This window comes from Balaenoptera borealis (assembly GCF_965194805.1).
Source record: "Balaenoptera borealis genome assembly, contig: HAP1_SCAFFOLD_1118, whole genome shotgun sequence".
Lineage (NCBI taxonomy): Eukaryota > Metazoa > Chordata > Mammalia > Artiodactyla > Balaenopteridae > Balaenoptera > Balaenoptera borealis.
The window spans coordinates 36,293-52,860 of record NW_028123095.1 but is presented as its reverse complement, the minus strand read 5'-3'; the positions used below and the strand labels follow the sequence as shown (position 1 = coordinate 52,860).

The 16,568-nt window shown below is 42.3% G+C and overlaps 1 pseudogene across 1 annotated transcript in view; it reads right to left on the bottom strand.

Annotated features, from left to right (window-relative positions):
* Positions 1–16,568, bottom strand: part of LOC309621875 (serine/arginine-rich splicing factor 3 pseudogene) — a 37,995-nt pseudogene that overhangs the window by 20,638 nt on the left and 789 nt on the right. The gene's annotated exons all lie outside the window — the stretch shown is intronic.

Genomic DNA, 16,568 nt, shown 5'->3' with positions numbered 1-16,568 from the left:
AAGCTCCCACAATAACAACCAGAAAACTGGACAAAGTATATGAAGTAACTGTTTTCAGACACAGAAGGGGCTAGAGTCCCTGAAAGAAGGGAAGCAAACTAGGAGGACCCCAGGCTGCGTCAGCTCTTCGCCTGGAGGCACTTTCTGAAATGTGGTGCTGGGAGGGGGACCCAAGCAGACCATGGTGGTCCTGCCGAGGCAAAGGCACCAGGAGTTCACGGAAGACGAGGTGCCTGGAAACACCAGAAAAATAAATGAAATGAAGAGCTATATAGCTATTATAAGCCAGTGGTGATGACAACTTACTAGGATATACTCAATCCAAAAGAAGACTGGAGAAGAAAAAAGCAACAAGGAAACAAATAATACATACGAGATTTAAATCCAACTAAATTGGTAATTATTCAAGTGTAAATGGTCTAAATAGTCTAATTACAAGGCAGAGGTCAGAGAATAGACATACCATGCAAACACTAATATCAAGAAAGCTCGAGTGATTATAACAATATTAGACAAAGTAGACGTCAGAACAAATATATTATTACCAGGACAGACTTCTCATCATGATAAAAGTGGTAGATTCATCAAGATGACATAACAATCATAATGTGTGTGTACTGGGAATTCCCTGGCGGTAAGTGGTTAGGGGTCCATGCTTCCACTGCAGGGGGCACAGGTTCAATCTCTGGTCGGGGGACTAAGATCCCACAAGCTGCATGGTACGACCAAAAAACAAAAAAATACCGTGTGTACCTATCACAGGAGATGCAACAATGCCTCTCCTAGGCACTTACCAAAGAGAAATGACAGCATTTGTTCACAACAAGACTTGATGAAAAATATCCATAGCAGCTTTACTCATAATTTCCCTGAACTGGAAACAACCCGATGTCCATGAAAAGTGAAGTGTGTTAATAAGTCCATACATTGGAATACTATTCAGCAATAAAAGAAACAAAAATCCCAACACAAGCAACATGATAATGAACCTCAAGGAAGAACATGGTGCTGAGGCAAAGGGGCCAGACCCAAAAGAGTGCATAGGATTTGATTCTATTGATAGGATGTTCTAGAAAAGGCAAATATAATCTATTGTGACTGGAAGCAGAAGCAGATCAGTGTTTGCCTGGGGCTGGGTGGGATGAGCTATTTAGAAACGGGCCCAGAGTGTACTTTTTAAAGTGATGGAAATGGTCCATATATGGATCGTGGTAACAGGTACGCGGGTGCACACTTTTGTCAAAACTCAAACTCTATACTTAAATTGGATGTATTTTATTGTGAGTGTTTTATACCTCAATAAAATTGCTTTTTAAAAGAACAAAAGCATACAGCATATTTATCAGTAAACAAAGAAAAATTAAGTAACAACTGGATCCTTAGACATGTGGTATCTCAAGAGAAGGAAATCAGGCATATTCTGAAAGAGATAAGCTAAAAAGTAACACTAGAAGAAAAGGGCCCAAATCAATGTTCCCAATAAGCTATCCTATTTCAAGTTCTCTTCCATCACCAATTCTGAACCCACTTCTTGGTTTAAAAGTAGAAGCCACAAAACAAACCTAATTTCAATCTTCTGAAATAGTCATAGATTATATGGTAAGCAAATGAATTCTGAAAGAGCAAACTTTGAAGACAATGAATTAAAAAATAAAATCAAAGCAGTGAAATATTTCCAGTAAGGAAAAAAAAAAAAGATTTCTTTGGAGAGTAAGTGCCTCTTACAAGGGAAGAAAGAATATGTGCTTCTTGAAGAAGCTGTCCTAGTTGCTCTCACTGTGTTCTACTGTTATAAACAGTCTCTTTGAGGGACTAAAGCAATTCTCTCTGCCCCCACCTCCATCCACACTTTGCTGGGATTTCTCTTGGAAACCACCAAATCACAAGAATCTTCTCTGTTCATCAGCGAGCAGAGTTGGGACAAAGCTCTGAACTCTAAGGCTGACCTAAAAGCATCACGCAGAACACAGAGCGGGTGTGACAATACTCTTCAGCAGACGGCCCACTGTGCAAAGCAAGCAAGTCACCTTAATTCCGAGATGCATGAACACAGTCATCGCCCTACACCCTCAGGCTCTTGCCTGAGCCTTTCTTTCACCTTCTGACCCCAGCTGAACCCAAGCACATGGTACCCTGCAAGCCCCTGTGCCTCCCACCCGCTTTTGTACCACAGCACAATTCACTGCAAATCTATCCTCCCATCTTCAGATGACTTCTCACCACCTCCACTGCTGGCCGCTGGTCCCAAAGCCGGGATCATCTCTTGCTGAGCGCTGCAGCATCTCCTGCTTCTTGCTTCCACAGCACCGAGACGATGCTGCATGAGCACTTGAGTCAGGGTGTGCCGCCCCAGTGCTCAAACTTTCCTGTGCCCCATCCCAGGACCAGTAAAAGTGGAGATCCTCGTGATTGCCTAAAAAGCCTCGCCAACCACCCCCCACCTGTCTCGCGGTCCCTCGCACTCAGCCCCTTGGCTGCAGCCACCTTGCTCTTCCTCCACCACGTGGTTCCAGTCTTAGGGTCTCTGCCCTGCTGAGCCCTCTGCCTGGACCCACTTCCCCCCAGTACACAGGGGCTCAGCCCTCACACCTCCCCAGGACGCTGTTCAACCGTCCCTTTATAAGTGGTGCCTTCTCCAAACACCCTTTTGAAACTGCCGCACATACCGGCAAGCCCTGCCCCCCTCTGGCCTCTACAATTCTCCACAACATTTACTACTGTGCGGACAGTGTGTATTCGTTGGTCTGTCTCCCGCCCCCCCCCCAACCCCCCGGTAGAATGTTAGCTCCAGGGACTTCCCTGGTGGTCCAGTGGCTAAGTGCAGGGGGGCCCGGGTTCGATCCCTGGTCAGGGCACTAGATCCCACATGCCACAACTAAGAGTTCACATGCTGCAACTAAAAGATCCCACGTGCCACAACTAAGACCCAGCGCAGCCAAATAAATAATTAAATAAATATATTAAACAAAGAATGTCAGCTCCATAGGGGCACCCATAGCAGTACTACTCACGGATGCATGGTACACAGTGAAAGTCACTGAACGAATGACGGAATTTTTAGTAGATTTCAAACAAAGCCCGAGAACCACCTCATAGCATATCTCTACATTTCCTGGTCTTGACTTTGACTAGAAGTAGGAATACTAAAATAAATCAAAAATAATGTATAAAACCCTCAGAAAAGGTATCTCCCAAAGAGCTAAAACCAGGGGATATTAATGACAGTGCACTGCCACCTGGAATTTCAGGCGTTTGGGGCTCCTAAAGTCCTAAAACCGCCCAATCATCCCTCTACTGTCAGTTCAAAAAGCTGACGGTCAACTTTTCCAGTAGAGGTGATGTTTCCTGGGTCCTTAGAACTCTCTAGGAATATATATTAAGACCCCAGCTTTGCTAATATTGCTAGAGCATGTAGCATTTTCCCTTAATTATGTGGACCCAGGCAACGAGACAGCTACAAAGTTGAGTCAGTTGCAGATGTTGGCTGATTGGCTAGACTTTCCTTTTGGCTAAGAGTGGTTTCCCCACACTTGCCGTGGGATCTAAACTCATGGCGCTGAAACATCACCAGTAGCCCCTTCCAAGAATTTCGGAGACTTCTGGGCAGTAGTAAACACTCCTTACAGCTGTCTGATACTGGCATGCCAGAGGTCTGTGGGTTTCACATCCATCCTTTTGCAGAGTGAGCTGGTGTCAGGTGGAAAGTCCTCTGTGGCCTGACGCTGTTCTAGTCTCCCCTATGTGCTGTTTTGTTTAATAAGACATTTCCAGTGGAGCACTTAATATATATTAGATTCTCAATGTCTCATTCAACAAAGCACATAAAGCAGAGACCTGTGCACTGCCCCCAAATTCTGGATTTTAGTATCATGATATATTAACTAGGAATTGTATAGTTTATATGCTTTTTTAAAAAACAAACTCCAGCACTACTTACAATAGCCAAGACATGGAAGCAGCCTAAATGTCCGTCCACAGATGAATGGATAAAGATGATGTGGTATATATCAATATATACACAATGGTATATTATGCAGCCATAAAAAAGAATGAAATAATGCCATTTGCAGCAACATGGACGGACCTAGAGATGATCATACTAAGTGAAGTGAGTCAGACAGAGAAAGACAAATATTACATGGTATCACTTATACATGGAATCTAAAAAAATGATACAAATGAACTGATTTACAAAACAGAAATAGACTCACAGACATAGAAAACAAACTTATGGCTACCGAAGGAGAAACGTGGGGAGGGATAAATTAGGAGTTTGGGATTAACAGATACACACCATTATATATAAAATAGATAAACACAAGGACCTACTGTATGGCACAGGGAACTACATTCAGTATCTTGTAATAACCTATAATGGAAAAGAATCTGAAAAAGAATATATATATGTATAACTGAATCACTTTGCTGTACACCTGAAACTAACACAACATTCTATCAACTATACTTCAATTAAAAAAAAACCCAGGGCTTCCCTGGTGGCGCAGTGGTTGAGAATCTGCCTGCCAATGCAGGGGACACGGGTTCGAGCCCTGGTCTGGGAAGATCCCACATGCCGCGGAGCAACTAGGCCCGTGAGCCACAACTACTGAGCCTGCGCGTCTGGAGCCTGTGCTCCGCAACAAGAGAGGCCGCGAGAGTGAGAGGCCGGCGCACCGCGATGAAGAGTGGCCCCCGCTTGCCGCAACTGGAGAAAAGCCCTCGCGTAGAAACAAAGACCCAACACAGCCAAAAATAAATATAAATAAATAAATTTAAAGAAAAAAATTAAAAAAAAAAAACCCGAGGCGTGCTCATTTCCCCACTAACTTTTCCTGGTGACAGACGGAAAATAGCAGTTGTGAAGTGCCTACCTCCTATTCAGGCTCTGCTTTTTGGGGGATGGGCAAACTTGGTCACATTATTTTAACTAGCATAGAAAATACTAGTGCTGTGTTTAGTACACAGGTGGCCATCACTGTCTTAAACCAATAGTAATTCCCATCAACCACGGGCTCAGAAGAGCTCAGGGAAAATTAAATAGCAACCACCTACAAGATCAGAGAGAGAGTTGCCAGCCGGCAGATCAGGGGTCTGGTGGTCACATGCCAGGGTTCCTATAGTTCTAGTGATTAGCAGATGTTAAAGGACTGTGCCATTCCAGCAGAAGTGTAGCTCTTCTGAATTTTTCTGGGAAGAGATAATCATGGCTGATCTTAGAACCTGAATGATGTCTTGTAAGAGGAAAACCGGCCCAAATAAACTGGTTTAAAATAAACGAACAAAAAAGACAACGAAATTTCTCATAGGACTGGTTTAAGCCTTTTTACTCTCTTTGAAAGCTGCCACAATTTTCTCAGATGTCCCCAGTTTTCAGAGCCGCAGAGGCTGCGTGGCAGGGCAGGTGGCGTCTCCAACCCGGGGCGCCAATACCCAGGCTTGTGGGAGCCAACACAGATAAGGAGTCAGCCCAAAGGACTGCCTACCAGTGGGGTTTGGACTCACAGCCTTTCCCTCTTCTTCAGTGTCTTTCCTCTCTAGGCGGCATTTCTGTCTAGAGATGCAAGTTGAAAGTGCAGAATCTGTGTCCATCATTTCTGTGGGTTCCTCACCACCCGTTGCCTGTGGCTGCCTGGCCTCTTCAATTGAAAATCCAATCAGCTGTGCTTAGCCAAGTGTTTACCTCTGCTGTTTGAAAGTTTAAATGGATCTTTAACTCTTTCCCTCACTAGAAGTCTCCACAAAGCCATGGATAATTGATGCAGGGTTGAATGGGGCCTCAGGTTTTCTTCTCTTTTGGGGCTGGTGGCTCTCAGCTGGAGGAAGTTTTACACGTCAGACAGGGTGGGACGGCGGCCATCTGTGACTGTCAATCAGGGAGGCTGTTTGTCTGGGGAAGGCCCTGCACAGGGACACAAACAAACTCTTCCAAACAAAGGTGGAAACAAAAGAGAAAACAAAGCCTGAAGGGGGGTTCCCAGGTTAAGATTTCCCTCTCTACGACCACAAGCAAAAGGGCTCGATGTTCTATCATTTAACTCTGCTCTTCAAGTCAGAAGTTGCACAGAGGTTAAGTATTTGCAGATTTTAGCCACCTACCATGTTTTGAAGCACAAAGCACTTCGAGCAATAATTTTATAATCATAAAATAGGCTGGTAACTTTGATCCTTGAAACTGACAAAAAAGTAAACCTAAAATGTTTTCCTCTGTGTCGCTTATTTTTTTTTTCAGTACTTCTGTGGTCCTGTATTTTGCATATAATTACCAAATTAAAAAAAGAGGTCTCTATGTCATGTCTGTGTCCATCTTTCTTTCTACAGGCCTGCTTAGAAAATCCTTTTAAAAAGAACTTTGGGGCTTCCCTGGTGGCGCAGTGGTTGAGACTCTGCCTGCCAATGCAGGGGACACGGGTTCGAGCCCTGCTCTGGGAAGATCCCGCATGCCGCAGAGCAACTAGGCCCGTGAGCCACAGCTACTGAGCCTGCGCGTCTGGAGCCCGTGCTCCGCAACGAAAGGCCACGATAGTGAGGTCCACGCACCGCGATGAAGAGTGGCCCCCACTTGCCGCAGCTAGAGGAAGCCCTCGCACAGAAACGAAGACCCAACACAGCCAAAAATAAATAAATAAATAAATAAATAAATAATAATTTAAAAAAAAAGAACTTTGTAAGGTAGCAATTTCTGTCTTTCCAATGTATCCTTTTTATAATGAAACATACATTTTTTTTTCAAAGTCCATGGCAAGTATATTTCTTATGCCTTAGCCCCAAACGCCAAATATAATTTATGCATTCTTTCAACCCGAATGTTCTTTGAAAGCATGCTAAATATGTTTGAGACCAACGTTAATAAATATTTAAGAAATTAAAGTGAAAAGTAAAAATCGAAAAGAAAAGGCACCAGACTGGAAAGAAAGGAGTACATTTGTTTTTATTCAGAGACAGGATCTTACATGTAGAAAATCCTGAAGAACTCACACACATACACACATACACAAATCTACTAGAACTAATAAATTAGTTCAGCAAGATTGTAGGATACAAGATCACCATACAAAATCCAATTCTATTTCCATGTACTAGCAATGAACAACCAAAAATGAAATTAAAGAAACAATTTCATCCATAATAGCATCAAAAACATTAAAATATTTGTGAATAAATTTAAGAAGACACATAAGACTGAAAACTACAAAGCACTGCTGAGAGAAATTAGGGACGACGTAAACAACTGTAGAGACATTTCATTCATGGATTGGAAGACTTAATGTTGTTAAAATGACAGTTGTCTCCAAATCTATACATTCAACAAAATCCCTACCAAAATCTGAGTAGGCTTTTTTTTGAGGGGGGGCAGAAATTGAAAAACTGATGCTAAAATTCATATGGAAATGCAAAGGATCCAGAAGAGCCAAAAACAAGTTTGAAAAAAAAAAGAAAGAAAAGAATAAAGTGAGAAGATTTTTATTTCCTGATTTCAAAACTTACTATAAAGCTACAGTAATCAAGACACTGTGGGACCAGCATAAGGACAGACATATACATCCACAGAACAAAACTAAGAGTCCAGAAATAAGTCCTTAAGTTTATGGTCAATCAATTTTCAACAAAGGTGCCAAGACAATCCAACGGGGGAAGAAAACGTTTTTATCTTCAAACAAAAAAACAAACATTTTTCAGACAACTAGATAGCCACATGCAAAAAAAGATGAATTTAGACCCTTACCTCACGTTATACATGACAACTCAAAAATCAAACAAAGACCTAAGAGCTAAAATGCTAAAACACTTCTAGAAGAAAAAGAGAAAAAAATCTTTGGGGAATTCAGTTAGGCAAAAAGTTCTTAGATAAGACACTAAAATTCATTCCAAAAAGTTGTAAACTGGACTTCAAAATTAAAACCTTCTGTACTTCAAAAGTCACTATGAAGAAAATGAAAAAGAAGCCACTGACTGGGAGGAAGTATTTGTGAATTATACACATGATAAATAACATAAATAAAGACAATCAATTTTTTAAATGGGCATAAGATTTAAATAGATATTTCACCAAAGAAGATATAAGAATGGCTAATCACCACAAACATGTCCAATATCACTAACTGTTAGGGAAATGCAAACCAAGACCCCAATGAAGCACCACTTCACACCCACTAGGAAGGCTAGAATCAAAGACAACAGCAAGTGTTGATGAGGCTATGGCAAACCTGGAACTCTCATAAAATGATGGTGAGAATGTAAATGTAGTATAATTTAGAAAGCAACTAGTGATTCCTTAGAAAGTTAAACATGAATTCACCATACAGCCCAGCAATTCCACTCCTAGTTACATACCCAGGAGAAATGAAAACATACATCCACACTTGTACGTGAATGTGAACACAGCAGCATCGTTTGTAATAGACCAAAAGTGGGAATAATTCAAATGTCCATCAACTGGCGAAGGGATAAACAAAATGTGGTCTATCCACGTAATGGAATATTATTCAGCAACAAAAGGGAACGAGAGACCGGAACACACAACGTGGATCAACCTCCAAAACCTGGTGTTAAATGAAAGAAGCCATGTGCAAAAGACAAACAGTCTACAACCTGTAAGATTCCACTCATATGAAATGTTCAGAAAAGGAAAATTACTATAGAGACAGAAAGCAGATTATTGGTTGCCTGGGGATGGGAGCAGGAAGTGACTACAAGTGGGCACAGGGGGTCTCTTTGACACATGGAAATGTTTTAAAATTAGACTGTGGTGCTGGCTGCACAACTCAGAGTTTACTAAAACTCATCAAATTTACACTCATAGTGAGTGAATTTTATAACATGTAATAGCATGCCTCGATAAAGCTGTTTTTCAAAGAGTAAAAGTTGCAAAATTTTGTTTTGACCAAAACCATGTTTCAAAGACACCAATTCTCACACGAATTCAAAAAGATCAATATTCAGACTCTGGATTAAGCTCTGAAGTCAGTGTGAGAAAATGAAATGTCTTCCATGGCAATAATGATGTGACGTCATAGTACTTTAACCATGATGTTCTTTATATATGAGAGTAACATTTGCATACTTTATGAATTAAGCATCTATTTTGGAGTCTCCTTATAATCGGAAACATCCTTCTCTAACAGGAGAGGGTATGCAGTCAGAGAAGTGAGTAGATTGTCAACAGACAGATGGAATTTATCAAATGTTATGTGCCCCACTTGCATATGATGAAATTATTTCAGTATATCACAGAAGAAAATGGTAGCAAAACATCTTAACCATACAAATTGATTTTAACCGACAAATTGATTTTACTGTCTATTTGATAACCAGTATCCCTTTAAAACCATTCTTTCAATGAGCCAAACCCAGGACACTTGTCAATCTCTAAATGAGTAAGTTTTACTGACAGCAAATTAGGAATCCACTTCATTGATGTCCGTTAAGACGTATGGTTTCTATGTTAGGATGAGGAAGATAAAGGCAGCTGTCATTTACTTAACCTTTTTTATTCTGGAAACCGGCAATTAAAAACAAAGAAGTTAAGCATTGATCCTGCTCTATTAGTCTTCTATTGCTGTGTAACAAACACCCACAAACTCAGTGACTTAAAAACACCGCTAATAAATACCTCCCAGTTCTGGAGGTCAGAAGTCCTGGCTGGCTCTGCTGGGTTTTCTGCCTAGGGGCTCACAAAGCCAGAATCAAGGTGCTGGCAACCTGGGTTCTTATCTAGAGGCTCCAGGGAGGAATCTGCTCCCAAACTCATTCATGCTGTTGGCAGAATGCAGGTCCGAGGGCTGTAGGACTGAGGTCCCCGTTCCCTTGCTGCCTGCCAAGGAGGAGGGGTCACCCTCAGCTCCTCGACACACTCACAATCCTTCTCATGGGGCCCCCTTCACCTGCAAAGTTGCCAAGGGTGCGTCCCACCTTTCTCCTGCTTCAATCTCTCTGACTTCTGCTGCCGGCCTGAGGACATTCTCTGCTTTTAAAGGGCTGGTGTGAGCAAATTCAACCCACCCAGAACACAACCTTAATTATATCTGCAAAATCTCTTTCAGCGGGTTACCCCTGGGAGTAACCCCTGGAGGCTTTTAAAAGTCACGGGAGACGTCGCAGAAATCTGCCAACCGCACCTGACTGTCTTTACAGGCAAATATATAGCGCAAGTGGATGAGTAAAAAGCAGTCAACGTGGAAGGAATGGCATGATTAGCAAACTCACCGCTTCCTAACTTCCTAATAAAATAATCGATTTATGCAGAGATCGTCAGTGAAAATGAAACGAATGGCAGATGACAGCTGAGTGAGGAGCCGGAGAGCTGAGCGCACCTGAGCCCACTTTAGAGAAGTGACGGACGGCAGAGCGGCCCCTACGTGTCATGTGCCTCTTGCTACAAAGTCCGAACCTAACACGCTAATCCAGCTGTTGGAGCTGGCTTTCAGCTCATAGGAAATTTAGGAAGCAGAAGTGCAATTTAAATGACACCACGAAAAAGCAAACAGAGAAATCCAGAATGTGGAACACTCTACAGCCGGCCCAGTTTCTTCAATACGTCAATTACCTGGGGGTGGGGGTGGGGGTGGGGTGGGGGGCTGTTCTGGATTAATGGGATGTTATTACCAATTACAATACAAGAACAATATTTGGATCCTGATTCAAAAAACACAAGAGTAAAAGGACATTTTAAAGTTAATCAGAAAAACCTGAATATGGACTCAGTATTAAAGTAAGAATCATCATTTTCATTGGTTGGCATAAAGGTCTTAAGGTTGTATGAGAAAACATTCAGATTTTTAAGAGACGCACATAGGGCTGAAATGCTACGAGGTGTTTGCTAATTGCTTTAAAATATTCCGGCAACCACAAGAAGAGGGGATGGACAAAGCAGGTACACACAATGTTGAAACATACCGAATCTGGCTGATGTATATGCATGGGGGCTCATTGCTCTGGTCCACTTTTACCCCGGACTAAACATTTTTATAATAAACGATTTCATTTAAGAGATTTCATTCATTGAGCATCTGCTGAGAATCAATCACTGTGCTCAGGGCTTCGCATCCACTTCCTGCTGGATCCTCACTACGGCCTTATGAAGCAGGTACCATTTGTATCCCCACTTTTATAGCTAAGAATATGAAACAACGACCAGTGTGGGGTGTAGCCGACAGGCCTGCCAATTGCCCGCCACCCCAGCGAAGCCTCAGAGGCCAAGGAAATGAAAGATTTCTACATTTTTTGGTTTCACAAAGCAGTCTGACAAGTCGCCTGCAGCCTGCGTTGGAGGGCGATCCCCCAAACCATGCGCCAACCGCAGCACAGGGGATGCTGGAAGGTTCGGAAGGAGACAAAAGGCGGAGACAGGTAGAGGGTGAAAGAGAAACAGAGGGACCACAGAAAAGCAACAAGGTGGAAACACACGGAGACAGTCACGGAAAGGGGCGGAGGGAAGAGATGGGGAGACAGTGGGGAAGAGGGATGTGCTTGAAGGGGGATGTCACAGACCTAGAGTCAGACAAAGCTACTGCAACCTTGGTCCACCTTCCACTCTGCCCCACCCCTCACACCAACCAGAAAACGGGAACGCCTCGGAGCAAAGGAGGGACCAGACACGTTCAGTATAGAGCTCTGTCCACGTGTAGTTACAGATCCGTGTCAGGCACGGTTACCTTGTCCTCTCTCCCCATCCCCCAGCCCCCATCCCGTGACCTTCTCCCCAGACAGCTCACCAGCTCCAAGCTCAGAGTCAGGAGGAAGGGAAGGAGGAGTTATTTATTTATCTAAACCATGTTTCAGTTTTTTAATGGCCTAACTGAGATAAAAGTCACAGACCCTCAGTGCCCAGCAAAGCTGTTCTCAGCGGGGAAAGTCTGTGAGGCTGAAGTTAATAGCGCGAGGGCCACGTTAATGCCACTAGGGGGTTCAGATCTGAGGCTCCTGGAGGCGGCTTCAGGTGACCGTTTAATCACAACGGAAAAAACGGGTCTGGGGTTTGCAACGTGTGACTGGGGGGGTGGGGGGAGTGGGGATGGCAGAAAGGGGTTACAGGAGGGAGCGTGGGGAGCAGAAAACACAAAGGAAGACAGACTCCTCAAACAGAATCCTCAATGCCTTTCGGAGACTGGAACTAGACCTGCAGAGGAGGGCAGCCCTGTCACACCGACCCCCCCACCCCGCCCCGGGCATGTTAATAACACGGAACCACTTGCTCAAATTACACGTTAAAAAACACCTTCTTGGCCTTCCCTGGTGGCGCAGTGGTTACGAATCCGCCTGCCAACGCAGGGGACACGGGTTCGAGCCCTGGTCCCGGAAGATCCCACATGCCGCGGACCAACTAAGCCCGTGCGCCACAACTACTGAGACTGCGCTCTAGAGCCCGCGAGCCACAACTACTGAGCCCGCGTGCCACAACTACTGAAGCCCGCGCACCCTAGAGCCCGTGCTCCACAATAAGAGAAGCCACCACAATGAGAGGCCTGCGCACTGTAACAAAGAGTAGCCCCCGCTCACCGCAACTAGAGAAAGCCAGTGCGCAGCGATGAAGACCCAACACAGCCAAAAATAAAATAAAATAAAAAATAAAATAAATTAAATTTTAAAAAAAACTGTAAATGACGCCTGCCCTCAAAAAATGCCCTGGGGTAGGGCATAGGCAAGGAAATTCAACACATGACAAATTTTTCAAGAACTCAATATGAAGAGGGAAGGTGTAGTCACTCTTTAAAAAAAAAGGAAAAGAAAAAAAAGGACATGCCTGAAGTTCACTATGAGGAATTCTTAGCCATATGCAAATCCAACGTCCAAAAAGGTTTCAGCTCACACCAGTCAAATGACCATCAGCAAAAAGTCTACAAACTATAAATGCTGAAGGGCTTGTAGAGAACTGTGTACCTTCTAGCTGCTGGTGGGATGTAAAGTGGTAACAGCACTAACACAAACTGAATGGAGCTGCTTTAAAAGGTAAAAATTCAGCTACCATATGATGCGGCAGGGCACCTTTTGGGCCTATAACCTAAGGCCACCAGAATCGGAAAGACAGAGGCAGGCAAATGTGCACTGCAGCAATATTGAAATAGCCAAGATATGGAAGCAAAAAAAAGGTCCATAAACAGATGAATGGACAAAGAAGAAGTGGTATATAGACAGAATGGAATATAAGTCACGAAAAAAAATAAAAGAATGGCATATGCAGCACCACACATGAGCCTAGAGATAATCACACAACGTGAAGTAAATCAGAATGCGAAAGACAAATGCCTTTTGATGTCACTTATGTTATCTGAAAATTCATAAAAATGAACATATTTCCACAGAGAAAGGCAATCTCAGATTGAGAAGACAAACTTATGGTTAAGCCAAAGAAAAGGTGTGAGGAATGGATAAATTAGGATATTGGGGTTAACACACATATACTAATACATATAAAATATATAATCCCCAAAGACCTATGGAATACCAAGAGTGGTCTACTCAACACTCTGTAATAACCTACATGGAAAAGAACCCAAAGATCAATAGATATATGTATATGTGTAAATGAACAAGATTCTGTACACCTAGAAAAAAAGACATTTTTCAATCAAGTTTGCTCTGATAAAAACTACAACTTAAAGACACAGACAAGAATTAAGGAGGCTAAAACTTATGGGGGTTTGTCCTGGCACATTCCACTCTAATCTGCAACCTAAAAGCACAACTTGCAGCAAGGTTCTGTTTCCCTAGCAAGCAGAGTTGGCAACGTAGAAGTCTTCCCACCCTAAGGCCGTTTCCTCAAACAGCAGCTCAAATCTACTGCTAATGGTCACTAATAGTCACAAGGACTGCAGGGCTGTAAATGACTCATGCCGTCAAAAAATATCCTGGGGCAGGGAATGGCCAAAAAATCCAAACGCGGCAAATTTTTCAAGAAGGCAATTAGAAGTTGTAAGTTTAGCTCAATCTTAAAAAAAAATGAAAAGGACATTGATAAACGCAAAACATCAGGAATTGTCAGACGCATGGAAACCCAATCTACACAAAGGTATCACCTCACACCAGTCAGAATGACAATCAGCAAAAAGTCAACAAACAATAGATGTTGAAGAAGTTGTGGAGAACAGCATAACCTCTCGGTCTAAGTGGGATGCAAACTGGTAACAGCCAATAATAGGAACAGAATGGCAGTGTGTTTAAAGGTCAAAAGTGAGTCACCATATGATCTGGAAGGCCCACTATTGGGCCTGTCACCTGTGAAAGCCAGAATCCAAAAGACACGGGATGGAAAATCGTGTATTGCAGCAGTACTTACAATAGGCAAGACATGGAAGCAAACAAAATGCCCATCAACAGATAAATGGACAATAAGAAGTGGTACACGTACCGAACGGAATAGTAGCCTCGGGAAAAAAATGAACAATGCCGTTTACAGGACTACAGATGAGCCTAGAAATAATCATACTAGGTTAAGTCAGTCAAAAGGGAATGACAAATATCTTATGATATCATTTATACGTGTTATCCTAAGATTGCTACCAATGAACATATTTCCACAGAAAAAGACACTCACAGACTTATAAAACAAACTAATGGTTAACCAAAATGAAAGGTGGGAGGATGGATAATTTAGGACTACGGGGCTAACATACATAGATTAATGTATGTTAAATGTATATAAACATATAACATATAAACTATATGAATTATATAATCACTAATACATAGAAAATATATAATGACAAAACACCTACCAAATACCAAGGGAGGTCTACTCAACATTCTGTAATAACATACATGGTAACAGGATCCGAAGATGAACAGACATATGTATGAATCATTGAGCAGATTCTGTACAGCCAAACAATCACAACACTCTAATCAAATTTACTCCGATAAGAAATAGAAATTAAATTTAAAAAACAAACATAAGTAAGGAGACATAAACTTCTGGGGGCTTGTCCCAGCACATTCCACTCTAATTTACAACCTTGGAACGCTACCTCCAGGAAGACTCTGTTGCCCTAGTAACAAGAGTTGAGAACGAAATAATGCTGCCACCTTGTGGCTCTTTTCCACAACAGCAGCTTTAAACCCAGTGCTAATGGTAGCTTAATAGTCACAAGGACTGCTGGGCTGTAAATGACGCCTGCCCTCAAAAAATGCCCTGGGGTAGGGAATAGGCAAGGAAATTCAACACATGACAAATTATTCAAGACGTCAATATGAAGAGGGAAGTTGTAGTCACTCTTTAAAAAAAAAGGGAAAAGAAAAAAAAGGACATGCCTAAAGCTCAGTATAAGGAATTATTAGCCACATGCAAATTCAACGTCAAAAAGGTTTCAGCTCACACCAGTCAAATGACCATCAGCAAACACTGCAGGATTCCACTCCCTGTGCTTTGTGGCTGCTTCCCAATAGCTATCTAGTTTACATTTGGTAGTGTATATATGTCCATGCCACTCTCTCACTTCATCCCAGATTACCCTTCCCCCTCCCTGTGTCCTCAAGTCCATTCTCTATGGCTGAGTCTTTATTCCTGTCCTGCCCCTAGGTTCTTCATAACCATTTTTTTCTTTTTTTTTAGATTCCATATATATGTGTTAGCATACGGTATTTGTTTTTCTCTTTCTGACTTACTTCACTCTGTATGACAGTCTCTAGGTCAATCCACCTCACTACAAATAACTCAATTTCATTTCTTTTTATGGCTGAGTAATAGTCCATTGTATATATGTGCCACAGCTTTATCCATTCATCTGTCGATCCTGCCAACACTTTTACTTTACTCAACTGAGACCAATGTCAGACTTGTAAGGTAATAAATTTACGATGTTTTGAGTCACTCAATTTGCGGTAATTCGTATGAAAGCAATAAAAAACAAATACAGAGGTCCTACAAGAGCCAGGCTATATATTTATATTTAAGTATTTCTAAAATGAATTTAACCCTGTGATTCACAGCAGCAGCAGCTTCCAAGGGATCCCACCACACACCTGAGGCGAAAGCAGCCTAATAAAGAAGCAGTGACAGCAGCAGGTCACTGCCCCACACTTGGGGTAGAGGGGGATTTGATCTACTGTAGCAGCAGCATAGCCTGAATGGGAATGCATCCTCCTGTGGCACTAGTCCCATCAGCATTAGTCTAATCTGCTAGCATCTGCTGTGCCAACAGGCCCAACGTATACAAACCCTCCAACTCAGTAGCATTAAGTGAGCCAGGCTCAGTGTTTCCTGAAACTCATATCCAATGGCACTGGAAAGCCCAGATATCACCTACTGTTATGAAAACATAAAAAACAATAACAGAAGACTGGCAACTTCAGAAAGAAAAGGCGAACAATGGAATGGGTGAAAACAAGTGGGATAAATATAAGAGACTATCATTAGTCTCATGAGTTTCTTAAATTCCCTATGATGGTCAAACAAAAATTATGACACCATCTGATGTGGTTCTCAATGTATATAAAGGAAATACTACAGAAAATCATACTTTAAAACTGGGGACTATTAAGAGACCTAAATGGAAGTAAAATTTTGAAACTTCACTTGAAGTAATAAAAGACAGATTCCAGTAGGCTATGATAAGTTACATATGTATAGTGTAAGG